Source organism: Leopardus geoffroyi, chromosome A2, assembly GCF_018350155.1.
Source record: "Leopardus geoffroyi isolate Oge1 chromosome A2, O.geoffroyi_Oge1_pat1.0, whole genome shotgun sequence".
Lineage (NCBI taxonomy): Eukaryota > Metazoa > Chordata > Mammalia > Carnivora > Felidae > Leopardus > Leopardus geoffroyi.
In genome coordinates this window covers 43,255,377-43,280,976 of record NC_059331.1, presented here as the reverse complement: position 1 = coordinate 43,280,976, position 25,600 = coordinate 43,255,377, and the positions used below count along the sequence as shown (strand labels likewise).

Sequence of the window (25,600 nt, the reverse complement as noted above, 5' to 3'; positions counted from 1 at the left end):
GGTTGAGTGTCTGACTACTGATTTCAGCTCAGGTCATGATCCCAGGGTTGTGGGATCAAGTCCCACATCAGGCTCCATGCTGAGTGTGGAACCTGCTTAAGATCAGCCCTGCCCCTCTCCCCCACTCATGCTTTCTCTTCCTCTAAAAATTAAAAAAATAATAATAAAAATAAATGCTAGTTGTTTAATACATTAGCTACATAAATTGTAAGATTAAAAGAATCACCATGGGATTTTTTCTTCCTTCCTGCTGATAGCCAAATTCCAACTCAGATAAAATGAAACAGAATCTTAAATAGTGGGTATAAAATAGGTACAAAATAATGAAAAAAATAGAGTTTTCTTTAAAAGGCTCTCCCAAGATTTTATTCCAATCATTAATCAACATTGGTATATCTTTACATTTTTCCTAGGCTAGGAGTCAGGAAAGCTGTATTCCAGTTCTAACTTTGATGTTTCCCAGGGCCTTGGGCACATAATTTTGTTTTGGATTCCATTTCCTCATCTCAAAAACAAAGTCATCAAAATAAAAGATCTTTACATTCAGATATTTACGATTCTAAGTTCACTATAGTTTAAAATGAATAAAGTGAATAAGAAAGAACTATTGTATTGTACACTAAACCGAATTGGGAATTATGTCAAAAATATTAAATAAGTTGCCTCAAAAACAGATTAGGGTGGCTAGTCCAATAATGGTTCCATGATGGCTACTTTATGAGCTAATCTTCGATTCTCTACAAAACTGAATGAACAGGGAAGGTGACAGACATATGTACAGGAAAAAAAAATGTTACGTAGAATATTGGGTTCATTTCTGGGCACACCACTTCCAGAGTTATCTATATTTCATCTAGACAGTGAAAGAAATACTCAGGGAGGGATGATCAAGATTGTAAGGGGTCACAAAAGCATTTAATATAAAGACTGATTAAATAAATGAAGGAAATTATTCCTGAAGAAGGTCCAAGTCAGAATGAGAAGCATGGTGGTTCTCCTCAAATACATGAAGAAATGTTAGGTAGAAAATGAGTTGCACTTCTTTTATGTGTACTAAACAAAGACTAGTTTTTTTTCCATACATATTTATACAGTAGATATTATGTCAGACAGTAAGCCAGATGTCAAGGATCGGATATTAAATGAAAACAAATTTGGAGCCTACAGTCATAGAAATTTCAGCCACAACCTAATTAATCCTAGAAATAAATGTAAAATGAAACATGAGCTAAGTATCACATAGGAGATAACTGATCTAGTTAGTAAGGTTAGGAAGTGTTGTCCATGGAAGAAAGCATTGCAACTACAATCTAAAACATGAATAAATAAGAAGGAAATAATTTTGCAAAAACTGATTTTATGTATGTACATATGTATGTGTGCCAGAGGGTACCGATGAAGATAAGAGTTTTCAGTAGAAGGAACAGTATATGCTAAAGTCTTATAATAGAAGGGGCATGGTCTAATTGAAAAACCAAAAAGGTGTTTGGGACATATAGGGTGAAATGAAGCTGTAACAAGGAGCGAAAACAAACAGGATTTTATAGATCATATTAGTTGTAACGAGAATCCATGGAAGTGTTTCATGTATGAGATGAAGCATGTGATATCATTAAATATTTATTCAGATAAATTCAATGTTACGGCAATTAAAAAAGACCCAAAAGTGACTGTGGATTAATCAGTTAGGAAGTTTCCCCCTCCAGACAAGAGATAGTAAACACTTGGTCTAAACTGGTGGTGATGGCCATGGAGATGGACAGAACTGGGAAGAAATGTGGCGTGTTTACGAATGAACAGCGACAGAATTTTTTGTTGAACTTCACAGTGAGAGAAAAGAAGGATAGCAAGGATGACTGTTGGTTTTCTGGCTTGTACAAGGAGTGGATGGTGATGTTCTTGTCTTTCAATGAGAAGATTACAATAGGGAGACCAGGTTTGGAGACTTGCACATAGAGATTATGGGTTGAATCCTGTCATAGTGAATTTCTGTGTCATGTTTAAATGTTTAAAACCACTCAGTCCTTACACAGAGTGTAGAGAGTTAAGACACAGCTCAGTATTCATGAAAGCGAGAGTGGTGAAAAAGTCTGGGAGAGAAAGGGCAATTGAGAAAAGACCTTTTTGAAAGCAGTTTGGCAATCCTTTCTCCTGATGTGGTTTTAAACCAAGGCTGAGACAAGCATAAAAGAAGCCCTCAGCAAATATTCAGCAAGAATCCCGTGTGACATTACCCAGAGGTCTGCATCCAAGGTTAAAAGTGGTACTGGATAAAAAATAAGCTCGTCTGTGTGTTCTTTACTTGGCACTAAACCTCAGTGCCTGCTGATAATTCAAGCTGTTAATAAAAAGAGGTCAATCTTTCCCCCCCACATCAACAGTGAAATAAATAAATAGATAGATAGATAGATAAATAAATAAATAAATAAATAAATAAATCACCATGTGAAGAAATACATTAAGCAAAATAAGTAAAGAAAGAGCTGAGAAAGGAGAAAACAAAGTCAATGAAAGCTATCGATCAGCGATGCTTAAAGAATGTAAACATTCAATAGTGAAAAGAAAACAGAAACATAATTGTAGACGCTGTTTAATATTTGCACAGCCATCATTACAATGCTCACTACAGTTAACATTTCTTGGAGAACCTTCTTCATAAACACAGTATGCCTACAATTTAAACGATGCTTTTTCCAGTTGTCTGAATCACTGAATAAAATAGTTCTGAATTCCCATTGACTGCTAGGACATTTAAAAGTTATTTTATTCAAAATAAAAACCATAGGCCATTGGTGAAGTTTTACTGTTGGTACACAATTCTCCTTTTAATACCTTCAAGTTTTTAAGATGTTGGTATCTGGCAGTTCACTATGCTGTGGAAAAATTATAACATGTCTTTCTCAAATATCTTGGGTTTATGACAGGAAGATATCACTAAGAAATCAATCATTCTCCAAGTTGAATCTTTTCCAATTTTCCTTCAGAAAGAGTCAGCAACATCAAGCTTTTAAAACAATTATTTCTCTGGTAGCCTATGGGCTGTTAAATCATGCAAATAATTAATTGATGTAATTAAACACATAAAGCAACACTGGCAAAATTTTGTACAGTGAAAATTAACTAGACTTTTACAATAAATAGGCAATTAATGCAAAAGAAAATAGAAATAAAGAAGTACATACTGAGATTCTGTTTTATGTGTGATATTACCACCACCAGGGAGAATTTTTTTAATTGTCCTTCTTGGTGGAAATGAGAACAAAGTAACATAAACATTTATAGTACTAACTGAACAATTTGGTATACTTGATGCTGAACAAAATTATTAAGTCCATTTTCTGACACATCTTCCATTAAGAAAGGACACCCACAATGGATCACAGAGAAAGAGGGGGGGTTCATTGGCAAAATAAAGGACAATCACAGAGCTGAAGACCTTGGCTTTAGGCAAACTCCTTTTCAACCTCTGAGCACTGGGAGATAAACTAATTGTCACCTGTCCTAGATCTTCCCCTGACCTCCTGTCAAAAGTAGCTCAGCAACCCTACTTGTTTCTATCACTATTTTACTATCCTCCATTCTTTTTTTAATCTATTTTTTAATGTTTACTTTTGAGAGAGAGACAGACAGAGACCAAGTGGGGAGGGGCAGAGAGAGAGGGAGACACACAATCCAAAGCAGGCTCCAGGCTCCGAGCTATCAGCACAGAACCTGACATGGAGCTGGAACTAACGAACCACAGGATCATGACCTGAGCCAAAGTCGGATGCTTAACGGACTGAGCCACCCAGGTCCCCCCTTATCCTCCATTCTTAGTAGCAGCTGTCCTGGTTGATATTAAACTATGTGTTCAAGATCCCTTTCCTCCAAAAGAATTACATTCTTGTCATGTTTATGATATGTCCTGTTTCCTAGAAAAATGATCACACTTTGTAGGAATCAAGTATTTCCAAAAACAAAACAAACAAACAAACAACAACAACAACAACAAAACACTCATTATGTGCCATGCACTGGGCAAAGTGCTTTATATGCATTTTTTCTTATAATCTTTTAATATGCTTAACTTATAATAAAACACCCAACAAGACTCATTGCATTCGAATGAAACACTCTTCTACTATAAAGCTTTGTTTATATGCCAAATAAGTCCACTTAACTCTACTGGTTGAAATAGTTCCAAATGACTAATTTATCAATAAATGGCTATTTGACCAAATTATTTGACTGTTTTTACTGCTGAATCTGATCAAATACATTAGCAATAGAATAGAGAAGCAAATATATTTTGATTATACATAAGAAATATTTGTTAAATTAAAAAGATAGCTATCACTGCTTTACATTTGTGGTTGTAGGTGTACAGTTACTCAGCCCCATGAGAAGAAAAATATCTAAATTATACTTGTGCTTATTGCTTATGTCTGGAATCAGAACTCTGCATAGATGCTCATTAAATAAGTCAGTGAAAAAAATGTACAGCATGCCGAAAATAGAAGTGACACAAATAAATAAATATTTCAAATGACAACCCTCTAAAGCAGGGGTTATAGACTAGATTGTGTTCTTTTCAAATTTATGTATTGAGCCCAAACCTTCATTGTATTTGAAGACAGGGAATTTAGCAGACAATTAAGGTTAAATAAGGTTTAGTAAGGGGAGATTGGTAATTCTATAGGATTGACGTCCTTATATGAGAAAAAAAAATGAGTAGAAGATCTCTCTTACCATACCCACCCTGGGATGCCCTGGGAGAACACAGCAAGAAAGGGGCTATCTGCAAGGATATCTGTAAGGAGGTCTCACCAAGAACAAAATCAGTGGACATCTTGATCTTGTACATCCAAGCTCCAGAAGTGTGAGAAAGAAATCTCTGTAGTTTAAGTCGCTCACTCTGGCATTTTGTTACAGCAGCCCAAGTAGACTAATACAGTTGGTAGTATAATCTTCCCCCTCATATTGATGAGACAATTGAGGCACAGAGAAGTTAAGTATTTTTCCTGAGGTCACATAGCTAGAAGTGGCAAGGCCAGGACTTGAATTTAGGAGACTATAACTCCAGAGCCTGTGCTATTAACTATTTAGCATGCTTTCAGGCAGCAAGTAGATAAAGGGATGCAGATACAACGAAAACATGCCATGAGGAGGAATCATAAAAAAACAAAACAAAACAAAAAAAACGAGTATGAACCTGGAGAGGTAAGTAAAAGCCAAATCAGGCAGAAACTTTTTTTTTTTTTTTTTAAGGTGTCCTATTGTCCTAACAGCACAAGGAAGCCATTGGAAGGGTTTAAGCAAGAAGGACGGTGGGGAAGGATGGGGAAATGGGACCTTGGATGAGATGTGGATTCTGAAAAGGTCACTCTGGTTACAGTACACTAGTTAAAAATATTTAAAACAATTAATCTGGACAGTAAAATAAAAATGGTCATTTAGAGTCTACTTGGCTTTTTTTTTCTTTTCAATGAGTCAGTTCACTGCCTGACACATCGCTAAAAAGGTAGAAGTGAGCTAATAAGGCGAAGAGGTGAAACTTCTCCAAAGAGAGTTAGAAATGTGAGGTTTGCCTACTTAAGAATCTCGGGTGCAGGTAAACACAGTGCATTCTCCCCCCATTGTTATCAAAACAAATCACCACAAAATTAGTGGCTTAAAACAAAATAAATTTATGAGCTGACTGTTCTGTAGCATCCCAAGGCCAGTAAAGTATGTCTGGGCTGACTGCATTAGTGCCATACGGTCATAGGAATGAAGTCCCTACTTCACTGCTGGCTGTCTGACATGGGTCATTCTCACCTTCTAGAGACCTTATTTCCAGGCTACTTACTGACTCCCTTAAAAGCCAATAATGATGAATCTTTGAATCTCCGGATTCTTTTCTCTCTTCCTCATCTTTCTTCCCCGTGGGGAATAAGCTTAGGAATCCCCCGGATTTACACCAATGGGTTGTTAATAAGGCACCTTTTCTTTTGTTAATCATCTCTGCTCTAGGCAGCATATAGCCCTATTTACCTGCTTACCTAATTTGGTCCTTCCTTCCTGTGAAAGCCCCTTTCTATAGTACTAAATTGGGGGGCGTTTTCACCCTGAATGCCTAATCTTGCTTACCTCATATATGTTTGTACTGGGGGACTTTGCCCTGTCTCTATCCTGGGTGTCTTTGTACCCCCTCTCTATCCTGGGTGCCTTTTCACCCCTCTGCTCTATCTTGGGGTCCTAATCTTGTTTACCCAAAATCAGGTGTAAGCATCCTATGGCTTTGTACTTCTTTATGCCTTGTTAACCACTGGTGTAAGCCTGGGACATTCCTAAGCTTATTCCCCACACTACCCCACTCTTCTGCCTGAATATTCTGCAGTGGTCCTTTGCTTTTAGGGTCCCCATGTGATTACAGTGGACCCACCCTGATAACCTGAAATTACCTCCCCAAATTGAGATGAGTTGGCCAGTAATCTTAGTTCCGTCTGCAAAATCGCTATACAGCAGTACCTAGGTTAGTGTTTGATTGAGTAAACAGAAAAATAAATCTAGGGGGACATCTTTAGGATTCTGAATATCATACATTGTCCCCGTTTTCTATACACGTATATCTTAGAATTAATCATATAAGCATGGAGGATGTTCTTGGACTGACCTTTTGCTTAATTTTAGTTATTCTAAATACATATATATTTTTATTCTTTCTTTAGTCATAAAACAAGAGTCATAGAAAAACATATTCCCTTGAAAGAAATCTAATGCTAGGGGAGTATATGTCATTACATTTGGAGCCAGTATATATGAATACAGATTGAAAGCATAGAAATAAATTTCTTAATATGATAAATTAAGATATTCTACTCATTCCAATTATCTTTCCAGCAACTCATCATTCCTCAGGATTTCATTTTGCTATTTCAGATACCAATGACATATTTTAATTCAGTCAAACCAGCATTAATAATTTCTTAGCAAAATATGACAAAAATCAAATACACTTTAGATGATGGATGATGGAGCCTGGCAGTACAAACAAATTCTGATTTCACTTATTTTACTATCTATGGCAATACCTCTAGCAATGAAGGGAACAAGGGTATGTCATGGTAAACATCTGTGTCCTAAAGGAAGGAATAATTAGTCAGTATTGGTATTTTGTGTGAGTATTCATGCTTCATCTAAATCAATCTTTGCAAAAATATTAGGTGCTTCAGAGATGTCCTTAAGGCAGCCACCACACCATATCGCTGATTTTGAAAGAGTTAATGTGTATCCCTTAGAAAATAGCTTATCTGAAGGTAACTGAGGTATTTGAGAAAACATTGCTCTCAAATAGAATAAATATGGATAAAACCCAAAAGTGACATTTAATCCTAAATTCAGATAAAAGAATAAATTAAGTATTATTTAATGGACTTCAAATCTATACTACTTTCCCCTTAGGAAAAAAATAATCAGGTAAGATTTAGTAAACAACTAAATATCTTTCTAATTTCAAACGGCTTTGAAAAATAAGTGAACACTACAACAACTAATAGGAAACTCATTTTTCTTTCCAAAAACAGAAACAATAAATCTAGGAGCCAGTATGAATTGTAATTTTTCAATTTGCCCTATCGTGCTCCCAAAGTCATATGTCTCCATGTTCAAAGCAATCAACATCTCTATGCTCTCTGTAAGGGGTCAGAAATAATGCAGAGGGCATGCTAATTACATGGTCATTATAGAATGTACAACATGTTGATTGATTACTAGACACTATTGTCTATGCAAATAAGGAGCTGAAGGCCAGAAGTTATAAAACACAAGAATGAAAATGAGGTCAAGAATCCCACATGAGTCTCCTTAACTCTGACTCTTTAACCAGTAAGTGGGGAGGTTATGGATTGAGATGTGTTTCATTTTTTAGTTCATGTTAAATACACAGTGTAACTAAGAGAGCACCAACTTGTTTCTTACATATTATAGGAACATTGTATTTAAGAATAAATATTTAGAAAGCAGTTAGTGGTGGCATAGGAGGAAAATGTCTTTATCCTCAGCCAAATCCTTGTTACTTCTATGTTGCTTTAGAAAAAAATCTGTAACTTCAACCATCAACTCCAAAGTCTATTTCCAAAACAGCAGGTGGTTTCTGAGCATACATTGCCTACAATTCTTTCAGAAAGTTCAAATGCAGTCACATCTACCTTGCATTTACAGACTCACTCATCTTGCATAATACAACTACTTAACACTGAGAAATGCAAGGATAACTGACAATATATGTTTCCTGATACACACTGAAGTTTATATTTTTGAACTTAAAAAATGTAGGTCAATTTACCAATATTTTGATGAACAGTGTACATCCAATATACCTCACAGACTGTATCTATTAGGTGTAACGGAAGTTGTTTGTTCCAGGTCTTACCCATGAGGCTGAAATTATACATAAACATATATATGCGTATCATTTAAATGAAACTCAAACACAAGAAGACCCAATGAGCAATGCTTGCATCCTACAAAGAATTTAATAACACCACTGGAGCCAACCACTTTATAATGTATATGGGCCTCAGTTGTCTCAGAGTGCAGAATAAATCAAGGGAGTAGACTGGTATTTATGCCTTCTTCAATCTTCAGCCACGCTAAGGAGAATAGCTACCTTTACTCAGACCATTTCTCAAGCTGTTAATTCCCTTAAAAAACAGGACTGTGAAAAATGATACAGAACGTGAATAAGCACAATACTGCAACACCATTTTCTAAAATAGGACTGCATTAAAGGAGTAAAAAAGTTACAGTGCGTAAGTCCCCTCTAACGTTTCCAAATGTGACATCATTGCTTATTAGTGGATTAAATAAATTTATGGCTATATCACTAACTGGGCAAAATTTTGTAGGAAATTATACAAAGGGGAGGTAAAGGTGTACTTGTTAGAAGAAAATGAAAAGAAATGTGTTTTCTTAGTTTTAGTGTAAAATAACTCAGATTCCTAAACATTCTCTGTCAAAGTTTGGGGATATATTCTATATATGCTAACAATTTTAAAGATAGTTTGATGATGTCATTAAGCAAAACCTCTTTAGAGAAAATCATTTTTTGATTTAAATCCTGGCTTTACCATTTACTAAGAATGTAATATAAAGCTGTAAATATGGATAATAAAATATTTGTTTGTGGCACTCTTTAGGGAATTAAATTAGGTAATGTACAAGGAGAATTTAATAGAATGCTTGTTATATATTATGCATGCAATAGTGTTAGCTAGTCATATTGAGAGACGTAGAAACAAAGCAATTTTAAGACAAGAATAGCTAGGTACTAGAGTCGACAGCAAATTTTCACATTGATGCTATTTTATGTGTGTGTATTTTATATTTATTTCATTTAGGAATTATAAGCTGTATACCCTTGAAAGGACTTGAGACAAATGAGAAAATAAAACAGGAGAAGATAGACTCAATATTACTAAAATCACAATGGACTATTCTTTCTTTCCTACTTACCTTTGCACATAGTATATAAGTGTATAGTGTATAAGTAATCCTTGATTAATAAATAAAGGGCTGAAAAAGTGAGTGGATGTATGTATGCATAAATTAAAAACATTCTGGATCATCTGAAAGACACAGAAGGATTGTACTTTCAAGAACTAGTGAGCAGATCATCATATTCTGGCAATAATTCTAAAGGTAAAGAAAAGTAGAACAACAACAACAACAAAAATGTTTAGTTATCTGCTTTTCTTTTCTGCTACAGGAAAGAAAACAGTCAATTTCCCCTGGCATTAAATGTGAACAGAATTTAGAGAGCAAAGGCTTCTAGTTTCTTCTCCTGGTTTTGCCACTACATAACCATGTGACTTCAATCTCCTCCCAGTTTTAGATTCCTCAGTTGTAAAATTAAAGGGTAGGACAAGGGTACTCCTACATTTCCTTTTACCTTCAATTTTAAGTAACTTAGATGAAAAAAAACCAAAACTGTCTAAAGCCATTGTATCCGGTAGTAGGAGTGGATTATCTTGTTAAAAATGCCACCTAACTAAGTCAAATCTATTGTACGCTAATGGGATATAACTTGTGATTCTGAGACCCTGGCCACAGCTAATGACACAGGATTATTCACTCATTGGTTAACTGCAGGCAATGGAACTCAGACTGGATACAATCAGACTGACTTCAAATCCCAGCTCTTGCTACTTACTAGCTGTGGCCAGATAATCTATCTGTTCCTCCGCATCCTCATCTCTTAATAAGAGAATAATAGCATATATTTCTTAAATTTGTTTTAAGGGTTTAATGAGTCATTGTCATGTGTTCAGGAATTAGCACATTACAATAGTTATGTGGCATAAGTTAGCACCAACAGATGCTACTAGTAAGGAAGCTCAGAGTTCATTAGAGGAGTATTCCAAAAAAAGGATGGACAGCTGATTTGTGTCTTTAAGCTTATCCTATTGGACAACTCCCTTGATGGCATGAACTATGCCTTTATTTGCTTTTCAACACTAATTCACAACAGGTATTTTCAATGCTACATCTGTGTCCCAGGAATGTAAAAGCACAGATGATGGGTTAGTAAGCAAATTAAATATGGGCCCTGCCCTCAAAGATCTTGAGTTGGATAGAAATGAACAAAATAGTCTATGGCCATACCACCCCGAATGCGCCCGATCTTGTCTGATATCGGAAGCTAAGCAGGGTTGGGCCTGGTTAGTACTTGGATGGGAGAAATGCACAAAATAATCCAACAAGGTAAATGCCTTAATTACATTAGATTACTTCATTTGTTTTACATGAGTAGTAAATACAGGAGATTATAACCAATTTTCTGCTTATAAATATTTAAGAAGATACACAGTAAAAACAAATTAATTCTTTAATACGGATACACGTGTCACTTAAACTAATACAATGCATGGCTCTGCCCTCTGCCTTCATATTTTTTCTAAGGAAGTTAACTTGGGCTACCTCCTTCAAGATGGCCTTGGGAAACCACTTTGGAATACTAAAGTTGGGTATTTTTCCATTCAACCAACACTACTCAGCACTGTTCTATATACTAGGGATACTTAAATGAACAAGTCAGAAAAGATTCTTATTCTTGAGAAACTTATGTACTATTTTGGAAAGACAGACAAGTAGCAAATAAATAAATACATAAATATGAAGAGCTACTTATAGTAAACATACTTTGCAATTTAAAAATAGGTCATTGATGATACAGAATCATGTGCATTGGTAGCTGTATTAGGTTGAGTAGTTAAGAAATAAGTCTCTTGAAGGAAGTGACATTTAAAATGGAAGCTGACTGATGAAAAGCAGCTATTAGTGAGAGGCACTCACTGAGGAAGAGAATCCCAGACAGAGAAAGAAGCTAGTGCAAAGGCCTGGAAGTAGAAATAGCATGTTGTAGCAAGAGAAAACTCAGTGAGGCTGGAATGCACTAGTCAAGAAGTAGGAAGAAAGCGGTTTCTGGTTGTGCCATCTGCTCCTTGCCAGGTCTGGTCCCCTCTCTGCCTGGACAAAGGTAGGACAAGTGCTAGGACCCAGCACCTGAGCACCACTCCCACTGTTAGCATGTTCCCCACTACTGCCTCTGGAACTTCGCCCAGTCTCCTAACCACCCCCATTCTTTTAGGGTCCTATCTCCCTGAACCCACTGCAGTGTCTACATCCCCTGCACCCCCAAAGCCCTTGCCTACCGCTGGTGACTTCCCAGTGGAAGTTCTTTCCATCCCTCCATGTCCCACACAGTGATGAGGGTCTCCCCTGGGAGTGCTAGACACTGAAATAACCAAAGGACAGTAGGGTCCCCTAGACTGACCCCTGAAAATGTCACTGGCCAATGGCAGGGGAGATATGCCAAATGTCCTGCTTTACCCTATGCTTTGGTATCTTCCAATGGCCAATTGCCAAATGGCCTCCAACTAGACTACTTAAACAGCTGACTTTGACTTTCATCAACAGAGATTTCCTGTAGAGATCCCGAAATCAAACTCAGGAAGGCCCTCCTGAAAAGATACCAGCTTAAGACCTAAACAACGCTGGGAAATGTGACTTTCGTCACAATTTTTCCAACTATCATCAACATTTGCGATCACTGCCAAGACCACAGTGGTATGTACAGTGTGGAGATGCCCCAGAGACATACAACATCAGCAGCCATCAACCTTAGGAACAGACCGCAGTAACAGTGGGTGTGGGGAGAAGAGAGCTTCTTTCTACCTCATGGCTCCAGGTCTTGCTTCTTAGTACTATGGGGACCTCAGGATAGGATGTCATTTGTATTCTGCACAGTGTCCTCTGGCTGACTTCGAGATCTTCAATTCAAGGTGAAGATACAGCCTAGGCTGCAAAGAACCACCCCATGCCCGAGGTGATGATTTTAGAGGGAGTGGTAGTTTCTAATGCACACAAAAGCCTTGGCATCAGTAGCCTGAGACTGGGCTCAGTTCTTCCTCTCCTACCACTTGCAGCTGTATAACAAGCACACACTGACTTGTGGAGGAAGAGGGCAAGGAGACAATGTGCAAAAGAATGGACCAACTACTTTTGCAACATGGAGAAGAAATATGCCTTGGGCTCTATAGAAGCAGGAGACTGTGGTCCTTCCTGGAGCAAACATGAAGATCACAGAAGAGACTTGCTGAAAGAAAGAGGGGGAGAAAGAGAAAGAAAGAAACAGAGAGCGAGAGCGAGAGCGAGAGCGAGAGAAAGAAAGAAAGAAAGAAAGGAAGAAATAGATAATAGATATAGATATATAGATATAGATATAGATATTGATATAGATATAGTTTTTTTGAGAGAGAGAGGGAGAGAGGAGGAGGAGCAGGGGAGAGAGAATAATCTCAAGCAGGCTCCACAAACAGCACAGAGTCCACTGAAGAGCCCTACTCTGGGTGAGATCTCAAGACTGTGAGATCAGGACCTGAGCCAAAATCAAGAGTCAGAGACTTAACAGACTGAACCACCCAGGCACCCTAGGAAATACCTTCCTATTATGATAAACTCCTAGATAATCAGGATAATTATGTGTAATAAGTACCCCACTCAAAGTGACTTAAGAAAACCTACAGTGGAACAGGCTCATATGCTTAAAATCCCAGAAGTAGATTTGGGGGTGGGTGGGGGAGGAGAAGGAGAATAAGAAGAGGAGGAGGAAGACGAAGAAGTTGTTTTTTAAGTCATTTTTTTTCTCCAGATGCTCAAAGAATGGTAAGACTCCGTTTCTCTCCATATTGTGGCTGTGCTTTCATTGTATTGGTTTTCTTTTCTCTAATCAGGGCCTAGACTGACAGCTGCAGCCTTACTTTCTGCTCCAACCTCCTTAGCAACTGATCCCATTAGCAAGGAATGAGTCTTATTGGACTAACTTGGATCCTACACTCATCTCTGAACTAAGCATTATAACTGTGGGTTCAAATATGCCCTTCAGATTGGGGTCACTCGACTCTGTCTGAAAAAGTTCAAGAGAACTTTCTGTCCTCCAACACACATCTACATCACATGAAGTGAGTGGAAGAAAGGAGGTTGAATGTTGAGTAGGTAAAGACCACAGATGATCCACTCCCCACAGCCCCCCATTCCCGACCACACACATACACTCACATGCTCACAGCCCCATAGGAAATGACTACCTCTCTGGGTCCTTCAATAGTCTCAGGACCAGAAGAATGCAATTTGACCTGAGAAGCGTTGGGAAAGTGCCTGGTGACATTTAACAACCACTTGCAAACAAATGGTGTCTAAGGAGCAGGAAGAGAGCTGGCAGCAATAGAAGGAAGAATAAAAATGATACAAAAGCTGTATGAGGTAGGGGCACCTGGGTGGCTATGTCAGTTAAGCATCAGACATTGGCTCAGGCCATGATCTCATTGTTCATGAGTTTGAGCCCTGCCTCTGGCCCTGTGCTGACAGCTCAGAGCCTAGAGACTGCTTCGGATTCTATGTCTCCCTCTTTCTCTTCCCCTCCCTGACCGGTGCTCTGTCTCTCTCTCTCTCTCCCTCAAAAATAAAGAAACATTAAATAAATAAATAAATAAATAAATAAATAAATAAATAAATAAATAGTTATATGAGGTAGAGAGTGTAGATTTATTCTAAGTGAAATGCATAGCCACCAAAAGTTTTTAAGCAGAGAAAGGAGTATCTGATATGTGATTCAAGAACACTTTTCTGTGAATTAAGAAAGGATTACAAAGTAGGAAGGAAACCATTAGCAAGTTGTTTTGGTGCTTTAGGCAACTTATGGTAGTGATTGTATTGGAAATTTTGAAAACAGAAAGATTTCGGATTTATTTTAAAGGTAAAGTCCATAGGAATTGCTGAGGCATTGAATGCATGTGGTAAGAAAAAAAAAAGAAATTAAGTGTAATTATGAGAATTCTGCTTAAGAAATGAAACAGAAGATGTTTTTATCCAATTAGATAATGACTTACTTGGAGAGGAACAGATTGGGTATATAGACCAGCTGCTGACAAGCTTTCTGTAAAGGGCCAGACAATAAATATTGCAATATTTGCAGACCATACAGTCTTGGTGCAACTATTAATTCTACACTTCAGTGTGAAATTGTCTGTAGACAACATGTAAACAAATGGTGTGATCATATTCCAAGTTTTTTTTCTTAGAATTATTTGGAAGGTCAGATTTTATTAAAACTGTAGTTTGCCAAAACCTGATATAGACAAAAAAATTTGTTCAGGTCATATTAAGTTTGAAATGCCCACCAGACTTCCAAATGGAAGTGCAAGGCTGGGTATATAATTTTAGAGTTCTGAGGAGAGGTCAAGGATTGAGGCCAATAATTGGGATGTAGCAGCATTTCAATGTATTGAATTAGAGCCCCAATGGTGAACATACAGATGAGAAAAAAAGAGAGCAAGAGAGACTCAAGGATAAAGGAAACCCTCCAATATTTGAAATGTTGAGGTCAAGAAGAAGAGATCAGGGGCACCTGGGTGGCTCAGTTGGTTAAGCATCCAACTTCAGCTCAGATCATGATCTCACGGTCTGTGATTTTGAGCCCCTCATCAGGCTCTGTGCTGACAGCTCAGATCTAGAGCCTGCTTTGGATTCTGTGTCTCCCACTCTCTCTGCCCCATTCCCATCCATGCTCTGTCTCTCTCACTCTCAAGAATGACTAAATGTTAAAAAAATTTTTTTTAAGCAGAAGGGATCAAAGAGATAGGAAGAAAACCATCATTAAGTGTAGCGTCCATTAAACAATGGGAAGAAGTGATTTCCAGAAGATGGTGTCGTTGCCCATGTTGAAAACTGCTAAAAGCTTTGGTAAAATAAGAATAAAGATGAGAGTACTCATTTTGGCATATGGAGGATATTGATTACTAATAAATGAATCTCTGGAATATGGGAAATGGATATAGCAATAAAAGACAATTTTTTCACAAAGTTTGGCTTGGAAAGGAAGTAGAAAATTTGGGTCATGGCAAAATGTGGGATCAAAGGAAGGCTTTTTATTTAAGAATGAATGATGGCATGTGCTAAAGTCCACTTGAGTCAGCTAGAAAGCACCAAGGTAAAATATTAAGGAGTTTTAACTTTTCATAACTTGAAATTGGCCATGCTGTATTCTCTGCAGAGAAGTAGGTAAATCCTACAAATTGGGACTTTTTTTCCCACAAAGAATATGAGGTGCTGTTATAACTGTTGGTGGCCTGAGGCTATTATAATGCTAAGAAACTGTTATAGTAATCCCTTCAAGATGTACTCATACTTAAGTTTTTCTGTCCAAATCCCACTATCCAACCACTGTGGGCTATTGCTGGAAACTGGTACAGAAGGAAACTCTGATACCAACACAAGAACTAGTTCTTGGAGCACTGACTCTTCATGGTTAATGGGAATGTTTTGATACAGTGTGGACCTAGAACCTTAAAAAAAAGTCAGGACTATAAAAATCTGTGTAGAATGGGAATTAATCAGATGCTTACTCTCATGACCATCTAACTTTCACTCAGTGTCTGGGCTTATGACCTCCAGTTGGTTCATGGATACTAGGTTTCCTGCTTGTGTTGTTCAAATATGACACTTCCCATTGGTTGCTGATGCTGATGCCTCCCCTGACCCTACCTCCATTTGGCTTCCCCAGTGGAGGTGGGGCAATATGATCATTTTTTCCCCAACAGTGATCCCTGGTTTCATCTCTTGGTGGGCTTTGCAATTCTCATCTTGATGTTGATGACCTGTTAGGGACTGAATATGTATGTCCTTTCAAAACTTTTATGTTAAAATCCTAATCCTTAATATGATGGTATTAGGAACTGGGGCCTTTGGTAGTTAATTAGGTCACAAGGATAGAGTAGTCATGAATGGGATTAGTGTCCTTATAAGAAGAGACAGAAAAGAGCATGCTTCTATTCTCTGCTCTTCATCATGCAAGGATTCAAAGAGAAGATGGTTGTCTATAAAACAGAAAAAGTCCTTGCCACACAACGAATCTGTCAGAACCTTCATCATAGACTTCTCAGACTCTAGAAATGTTAGAAATAAATGTTTGTTGTTTAAGCCACCCAAGCTATGTTATTTTTGTTAGAACAGCCCAAAATGACTAAGATTCAACCTATATCAACAGTGTTTGAGCCACAATTACCCCAGAGAACTTCTGTTTTACAAATGAAAATAATGGCATATACGTGAGACAAACAGAAAATCAAGCTCATTTTCATTTTTAATTACTAGAAAACAGACTAAAACAAATTACTACCAAGTCTTCAAACTCTATAAATGAAACTCATGCCAGAATAAACAGATGGCTTCCAAGCCTCCTTTAAGAAGCACATCCCAACACAGGCAAGACTCTGTAGCATCCAAGTATGTGCCATAAGGAAGCTTCAAAGAAAACATTTAGGTCTGTGATCCTACCCATTATGGGCTTGTAGGTTTAATGAGTTTGGCATGACCTGTGCATCAAGTCAATTATACTTCTAATAGGGTAGTGGGGAGAAACAGGAGAGGCAAATTAATTTTCCTGAAAGAGCCATACTCCTCTAATTTTTCATGGGTTTCCATAAAATTTCACCCTCACTAAATACCTGGTTGAGATAGAGAACAGAGCAATTTAGGAAGACAGATATGTTATCTCTTTTCTCCAAAAGATCTTTCGATTTCAGGTGAAAGAAAAACCTGCAATGCAAACCTAAGTAATTACCATTATATGTTAATGATTCTAATGGTCAGACACTGTGATTGGATAATGAATAAATTTTCCTTGCCCATTAACTACATCACTCTAATAACTAACAGTAATCTTCAAAAGTGGTAAAAAAATGAGCGGGGGAGGGAACCTATTTTCTTTAATTTTATTTTTACTCTTTCCATACATTTTCTCATTAACCAAGTGCACTAAGTTTATATTGCAATTTCATGTTCTTTAAACTATTGGGGAAATGTGAAAATTAAGAGGAATGGCAAGAAAGACATTACCAAGGTGAGATGTAAAGAGGAAAATAAAAACAGATCACAAAGATTATATTTATTTTCATTGATTCGATCTTGTATATCCTCTTGGTGAAGAAGTCTACTAAAAAATGTGAGGATCTAGGAAATTACCTGTTTTTAAAAACGTAATCAGTTGTTATAAATCATGACACGTTATATTTGTACATGACTTACATCATACAATATGCACACATTCGATGCATTACAGTTCACATGCATTACATTTCCATTATTTATATTTCACAAACGAGGGATGATATCCAGAGATATAGAACAACTTACGTTGGATAGAAAAAAACAATGGCAAAATCAAGACGAGAAAGGTCTTCTCAACCTGTTATCACTGCTCTTTCCATTAATTCAACTACCAGTTAGAGATTCTAAGCACTCATACTGGCACATATTTATTTATGCAGTTTATACTTAAGAAAAGTTTGAGGCCTTTCTTGGATCCGTTCTGTGCTAGTACTGGGTATATGGCGGTGAATAAAACACGAATGGTCCTTCCCTTAGGGTGACTTAGAGCCTCCTTACCTGGAGAGAAAGCAATGACGAATAAAAAAGCATCCAAAAAATAACAAAATATTTAAGATAAATGTCATTTAAAAGTGACCAAGGTGCTCTTAGACAATGAACAGGAGCAGGTCTTATTTGAGGTGGCCAGTAATAAGGGTAGGTTTCTCAGACGATACAAAATTTAAGTAGAGAGCTGGAAAATGCAAAGAGCCAGGTACGTGAAAAGTGGGTAAAAAATACTCCAGGCGGAAGGAATGTGTGACAAGGACAGGGTCTGGTATGTCTGAAAAGCCAAAAGTTGTCCCTTGTGACAAGAATGGAAAGCATGAGAGGGAGACTGTTAGGAGAATTTGGAAAGGCTGTCAGGGGCCAGAAGAAAAATAGTGCTGGATATGGTAAGGAGTTTACATGTTATGGTAGGTTCAGTGGGAAGTCAGTGCACAGTTTCCAGGGAGAATGGTGTCATTATTTTATGTCACCATCTTAACATTGCTATGAGGTAAGTAGGACAGGTATTAGAATAGCTACTGGACCAGGGCACGAACAGATGCAGAGAGCTTTCACTCATATGCTAAAATGGCACAGCCATTTATTCATGAACATTCATCTAGGTTTCCCCGCCTAGCCTGGTAGAAGCAGCCAAAATAAACTTTGAGAAGAGAATGAACACCTTCTGGTTTAAAAATAATTAAACGCTTTCTGAAACTCCACTGTCAAAATACATAAGTCCCAAGCAACAGAGAAAAAGTCAACTTTCAGCAGTGGATTCGCAGTGCTCTTAGCTTTAGGGAATTTAAAACCAAAATACTTATGTGGATTTCTGGCAACGGACACATCGTTTACAAGGATTGTCATTGCTTTAAAAAGAGCATGCAATGTTTAATACATAAGCTTTATCCACTGCTTAGTATCATGAGGATTAATTAGTTAAAGCTACACAAATACATTGAGGATAAAGAGCGCTAACATGTCAATACATCATGTTCCTGCTGCTGTAAATCAGACACTCTAAGATTGGAATTTGTTTAGAACCTTTCACTTCCCTGAAGTCAAATTTAAGTTTTGTCTGCTTTTGTTTGCTGTTGTATTCTGAAAGCCTGTAACAATGTCTGACTTGAAATAAATTGCTGGTGCTCAATAAATTTGTGTTCCAGGAAATAAATTAAAATGTGGCTCTAAAAATCTTTTGAAAAAGTGACATTAAGATACTTATTATTTTGAATTTAATTGCTTTCTTATATCACTGATTGTCATTTACACGGCTAGTCCTCTGCATATAAACTAGTGAAAATTAACTGAGTACATATGGCTAAATGTGTGCGTGCATGTGTGTGTCATTTATTCAGCACATCGTGAAACAGTGGTAGCATGGCTGGGGAGGAAGGTGTCAAAATGTCAGTGTTTTATTCATGGTCCTTTCTCACTGCACACTAACTTGTAAGGCCAAACAGAGAAACTTCTTAGAACATGCTTTAGAAATTTAGGATGCATGTTCTAATGTTTATTAAACAGAAATCTTATAAGGATCCTCTTCCTGAAACCTTGATAATTCTATGCAGGATGGTTTTCCCATTTATTGTCTATCTAATTCCTGTGACCGTTTACCTCACGGCAGTGTTGTAAGCTATAAGTAAATTATTTATTTGTCTCCTTTCTGTCTGCCCCAGCAGAATGTAAGCTTATCTTAAAACTAGCACAGATGCTTATGCTCAAGGTGCTGAGGAATATTTGGAGAATGAGTAGACTAGGTTCAGATATGTAACTAAGAATTCTGTTCTATAAATCCTCATACCCTTTCCATTTAATATTTACATCATTCATTCTTCAAGGCTTCATGTGTCAGATACTGTATTAGGGTTATGTATCAGGATGCAAATCAATGTGGTTCTTGGAGGAAGCAGGCTGTTAGGGAGGCAGGTCAAAAATAAGAAAACACACATGAGCACAATAATTAGAAATTTTACAAATAGTGTATGGGAATCACACTAAATAGGACAGAGGAGGACCTGGGAGTCAGGAAAGACTTGGAAGAAGACAAAAACTCAGTTATGAGGAGATCCTGAAAACAAGGTCAGGGGTAAATGAGAGGCTCCAAAAAGAGAATCCTGAGATTTCAGAGAAATATAAAGAAGGAAATGAGTTTGAAGTTATCAATCAATCAATACATAAAGCAAAGCATGGTAAGCCTGGCTAGGTAAAAAGCTATCAGATAGGGTTGCCTAATAAAATATAGGAAAATCAGTTGATTTCAGATAAACAGTGATTTTTTAATATAAGTACATCCCAAATATTTTGTGAGACATATTTATACTAAAGATTTGACATTTATCTGCAATTCAAGTGGACATTCCTTTGTCATTTTCATATATACAGTTGACCCTCATCATCTATGGATTCCATATTTATAAATTCACCTTGCTAACATTTAATTGTAATATCCCAAATCAGTATCTGCAGTGCTGTCACTGTCACTGATGAGAATCGAAAAGTTTAACTCCCAAAACAGGCACTTTCCTAGCTAGAGTTAAACGAGGCAGTGCTCTGGTTGGAACTCTCATACTGTACATGTGTCCTTCTCATCGTCTATCTAGTGTCACTCTTATTTTTGCATTTTTGCATTTAGTGCTCTTGTTGGTGATCTTGCTATTTAACACAGTCCTCAAGCTGAAGTGCTGTCAAGTGTTGCTAAGTCCAAGAAGGCTGTAACATACCTGAGGAGAAAAATATTTGTGCTAGATAAGCTTCCTTCGGGGATGAATTATAATGCTATTGACTATGAGTTCAAATATTGATGAATCAAGAATATATTTAATAAATATGGATATTTATAGGTAGTGCTATAAAATGTTATATTTCATTAATATATAAATAATATAATATATAATTCATAAATGTATAAAATATAACATTTTATGGAATTACCTATATATATCCATATTTATTAAATATCTTCTTGATTCATCAATATTTGAACTCATAGCCAAAATATATATAATATATATAATTGATTCATTGATATTTGCACTCATGACCAACATATAAATTACACCAGGAAATAGTATATATTATATGTAATTGATATTTATACTTGCAAACAATATGCACACAATACAATATATATAATAAAAGTGTCTTTAAAGAGAAATACACATAATACAAGGTAATGTATTGATTATTCAGTGAAAATGCTCTAACCAGAGGTTCTCAGAAACCTAACTCTCTAATTCCTCTAGGAACAATAGTTTTTTATTTGCTAGTTCAATGTTGTTGAAAATCTTAGAGAACATAAGGACTGCAATTAATGAAAATCAATGGCATGTGTGTGTGTGTGTGTGTGTGTGTATATATATATATATATATATATATATATATATATGATGGACTTTACAGATATGTGTGTTATATATATTCACATATGCATATATATTTATAATTCATAAATGTATAAAATATAAGTTTTATAGCATTATATATAAATATACATATTATATATATGGTATATGGGGTTTTTTGCTTCATCTGACACCCTGACATATCCTGTAGAGCTTCGGAGAGCATGGTAAGGAGTTCAGGTGCCATTCTGTTTCTAGGTTTAATAAGAAGCTATTGAAGTCTAAATATGGAGAATATGTTGGCGAGGGGTCAAATTTGGAAGCTGAGAAAACAATTAATTGACTATTGTGATAGCCAAGAGAAAAAGTGATGATAAACTGACTTAAACAATTGTTGGCATAGATGGGAAATAATATACATTTTTAAAGTTTACTTTTAAGATAAAATAAAACTGCAGACATTGAATAACCATATTCATACATGGTCATAGACAGACTGGAGTGAAGGTTCCAGATGGAGGTGGTAGTAGCTATTGTTTTAGCGCATCATCATGAGATCAAAATGAGATAATACACGGAAAAACAGCTGGTATAATATACACACATGGGAAATACACAGAAATGTTAGCGCATTCTCTCACTGTTGTTACCACTCCACAGACAAATCTTATATTTTGCCATAAATTATTAGCCGAGAGGATTTCTTTTTCATGAAAAGTGAGTTCCAGGATAGTTATTTTTAAAGAGCTCATCTGACATCTTTTTAGAATCAACATAGTTTTCCCATCCATGCAAAGCTATTTACAAGTGCCTTGGATGTTCCCTCAGGTTTAGCGGTATAGGCACATACTGTCAACTGTCCAAAGATTTCTTAAAATTCCACAGGAATAAACATATAAATATTCAGATGCTCCTGTTCTTGGCCAGCATCAGCAGCATAAGGCACTGAAGTCTGCTATGTGATCCAAACCTTGTAGTCTTTAATTCAACACTAATGGGTGAGATATAAGAACAAACACTTGTTCATGTTCCAGAGTCATCTGCTATGAAATCCACTTGGCAGGTCAAGTTGGAGAAATGTTGACACACAAAATGTTAAATAAAGGTTTGCTTTAAACCTCCATACTTCACAGGGCTCAAGTTGTTTCTGGTTTATGAGTGAAAAATACTACAGGATCAGATGTTATACAGACCCTCCCATTGCTAGCAGGCAAATGTTGCAAGAGTCCAAAGAATATAATATGATGGAACCCTTTCCAGATGTCAAAATAGGGGACAGAATGTCAGAAACTAGATTATTTCGGTTTGGAAATACCTCTGTGTTAAATGAAATTATCTTAATCAACTAGTTCAGTAATTCAACAACTGAATACACATGAACACACGCACACACACACACGTGTGTGCACACACACATAGACCCAAATCCGTTGTATGCATGAAATGGGTAGCTTAATGTAAAGCAATCTTGGAACATTAAGGGATGAAAGAAGACACAATAAAAAGGAGAAAGAAAACTCTCGGTTCTAAATATCTGCTCAAAGTTCCCGAAATAAGAAATCTATAACAACTCAAGGGGAAAAGAAAACATCAGTCATGTCTGCTAATCAAATTATATACTCAATTAGAAAAAGGAAGAAGGAAAAAGATTAAAATTCAATTTGGCTTATGTGCATATGGGCACATGTACCTGCACATATAACGGGAGTGAGAAATTGTGGATGGTAGGGAGGATGACAGATTACATTCCTACTTGAGACATGGAATGCTACTTCAGGAGCCACCAGGGTCATAATCTAGTACCCACAGTGAGATAAAATGTCATGCAGAGTGACTATGTTCATGAATAAGAGTTATGTCAGTAGACTTAGAAGGGCAACATCATCCCCACCAAGGTTTTTGCAAGGATGTTTAACATTTTTATTTAACCCAAATGGACATTATCAATAGATACAGTGTCACCTAGAGTAAATTTGTGTGGATTGAGGAAGCAGGGAGGAAACATGCAAGACAAAAGCTTTGTTAGGCACAACATCTATACCTCAAAGAGCTTTTGGGATTACAAACTTTTTAGCTTCTTCTGACCCTCTCCACCAAAGTGTTCATTCACACTCAAAAAGCTACTTTCTTCTCATTAAGTATTATTATTTTTGTGATCATTACATTTGAACAGAGTTTTGAGGTTTCCAAGAAATTCTTTCAGATACTACCTCGTTTTATTTTTCTGCTCTAAATTCATACCACTAAGCATGACCGTAAGGCTCTTCATCACCTGACTTCTACTTTATCCCTCTCTTTCTTTCCTCAACACTAATAGCATGTAATCCTTTACTCAACCTTTATTCTTTGCCAGTATTTAGAACATTTTTCTCTTTCCTCTTCACCCACACGAAGCTTAGGAATTATAGAGGAACAGAAATCAATGTCTCTAAAATGGGACTTCTCAAACTTGGCACTAATGACATTTGGGGCCAGCTAGGTTTGTTTGTTTTGGTTGGGGGCTGTCCTGTGTATTGTAAGATGCTTAGCAACATCTCTGGCTTCTACCTACCTAATAACAATAGCAATCCCATCATAGTTGCCAATCAATCAATATGCCAAATTGCCAAATATGTCTGCAGACATTACATTATACAGCCCTTTTCTCTCATCCACTCACCTTGCAGTTATAATCTATACAGAAATGTTGAAAATCCCTTTACAACAATTAGAGTATGCTATAAAAACTGAAAGCCAAGAAACATCTCCCAGAGAATAAAACCATAATTGTCAAAAATTATTATAAGACTTTTAAATAAAGTTAAATAATTCTCTTAAACCATGAAGAAAGCAAAAATCATTAAAAAAAAAAAAAAGACAAAAAGAGGTTAGAGTGGGAGAGAGCCAAAGTATAAGAGACTCTTAAAAACTGAGAACAAACTGAGGGTTGATGGGGGGTGGGAGGGAGGGGAGGGTGGGTGATGGGTACTGAGGAGGGCACCTTTTGGGATGAGCACTGGGTGTTGTATGGAAACCAATTTGACAATAAATTTCATATATTGAAAAAAAAAGACAAACTCAGAAGATCCACTATGTCCGAGATAATGGAAATAAAGAATAAAAGAAGATAATGAACCCAGACATAGTTTGAAATTTCTATACAGTAAAAATAGAAAGATACTCCCACAAGTATCCTGAGAGAAGAAAATCAAGTTTATGACTAATGAAAAGAATATTAGATTACTCATCATCTCTTCTGTATGCACAAAGGCAATGGACAGATACCAGTTTTGGGAAGACTGAGAAGGAAATGAAAGGTCAAGGAAGGGAGGAAAGAAGGAAAAGATATTTTCAGAGACATGACTAAAAAGAAAAGAATCTCCTGTTTGCCCAATCATTTATGGAGGTAACACTCATAAAAACTAATATCGGAAGACTTTGTTTCTGGGGAGAAAAATCAGTGGGAAAGAAATTATGGTTACAGTGAGTGTTATTTTATTAACAACCCCACTGCAACCAATGAATTTGCAACCAGTGTGAAATGTGTCTTGATTCAAGGAAGTTAGTCATTTAATTAATTTGACTAAAAATTAATTTTACCTGAAAATGTTCAACCTAATAGAAGCAACTGATTTTGACTCATATTTATGAAATTTAGATGCATTTTGATGGACCATTTAATTGTGTTACTCTCTCTTGGTTGTCTCTAATGCCAGTCCTGATATAAAAGACTCAGAGTAGTTAGTATGGTTCATAATAAATCCTTTTCTGGTTTGGCATAAATTCTTTCCTGTGGGATACAGTTTCCCTCTCAAAACTGTATCCTAAAGATACCCTCTTCATCATATCTGATGTGTGGCATCCATGGCTAGTATGAGAAGACCACAAACGAAATATGCATAATAAAGCTTGTGGGGAAAAATTTTATTTGAAAAAAATATATTTTATCTTCGCAGGTGGCTGGTTATTACATCTTGCCATAAAATCTAAATGATGCGCCTGGTGTTAGAGTGTATTTGAAACGATAAATGGACTTGTACAGCCATCAAATACCATGTTTTGCTTCCTCATTTAACTGACTTCCAGAGTGACTGGTAACAATCTAAACAAACATGTTAATATGCTGTTGTTATATAAAAGTACCTCTAATGGAGCACAATTACAATTTTCTTATTTAATCTTGGATAGGCCATTGGGATTATATAATCCAATTAATTTATGTATCTCTTGCCTAAACAACTGACTACAGAATCAGGCTTAGACTTTTGAAAAAGAGCATTAAATACAATGCTGCCCAAGCTGAGAATAACCAGCTTGGAGCTCCTGGGTTGCTCAGTTGGTTA

General features: G+C 36.6%; 1 pseudogene; it reads left to right on the top strand.

The window, feature by feature from the left end:
* The first annotated feature begins 1,743 nt into the window (after positions 1-1,743).
* Positions 1,744-25,600, top strand: part of LOC123607213 — a 130,052-nt pseudogene continuing 106,195 nt past the window's right edge.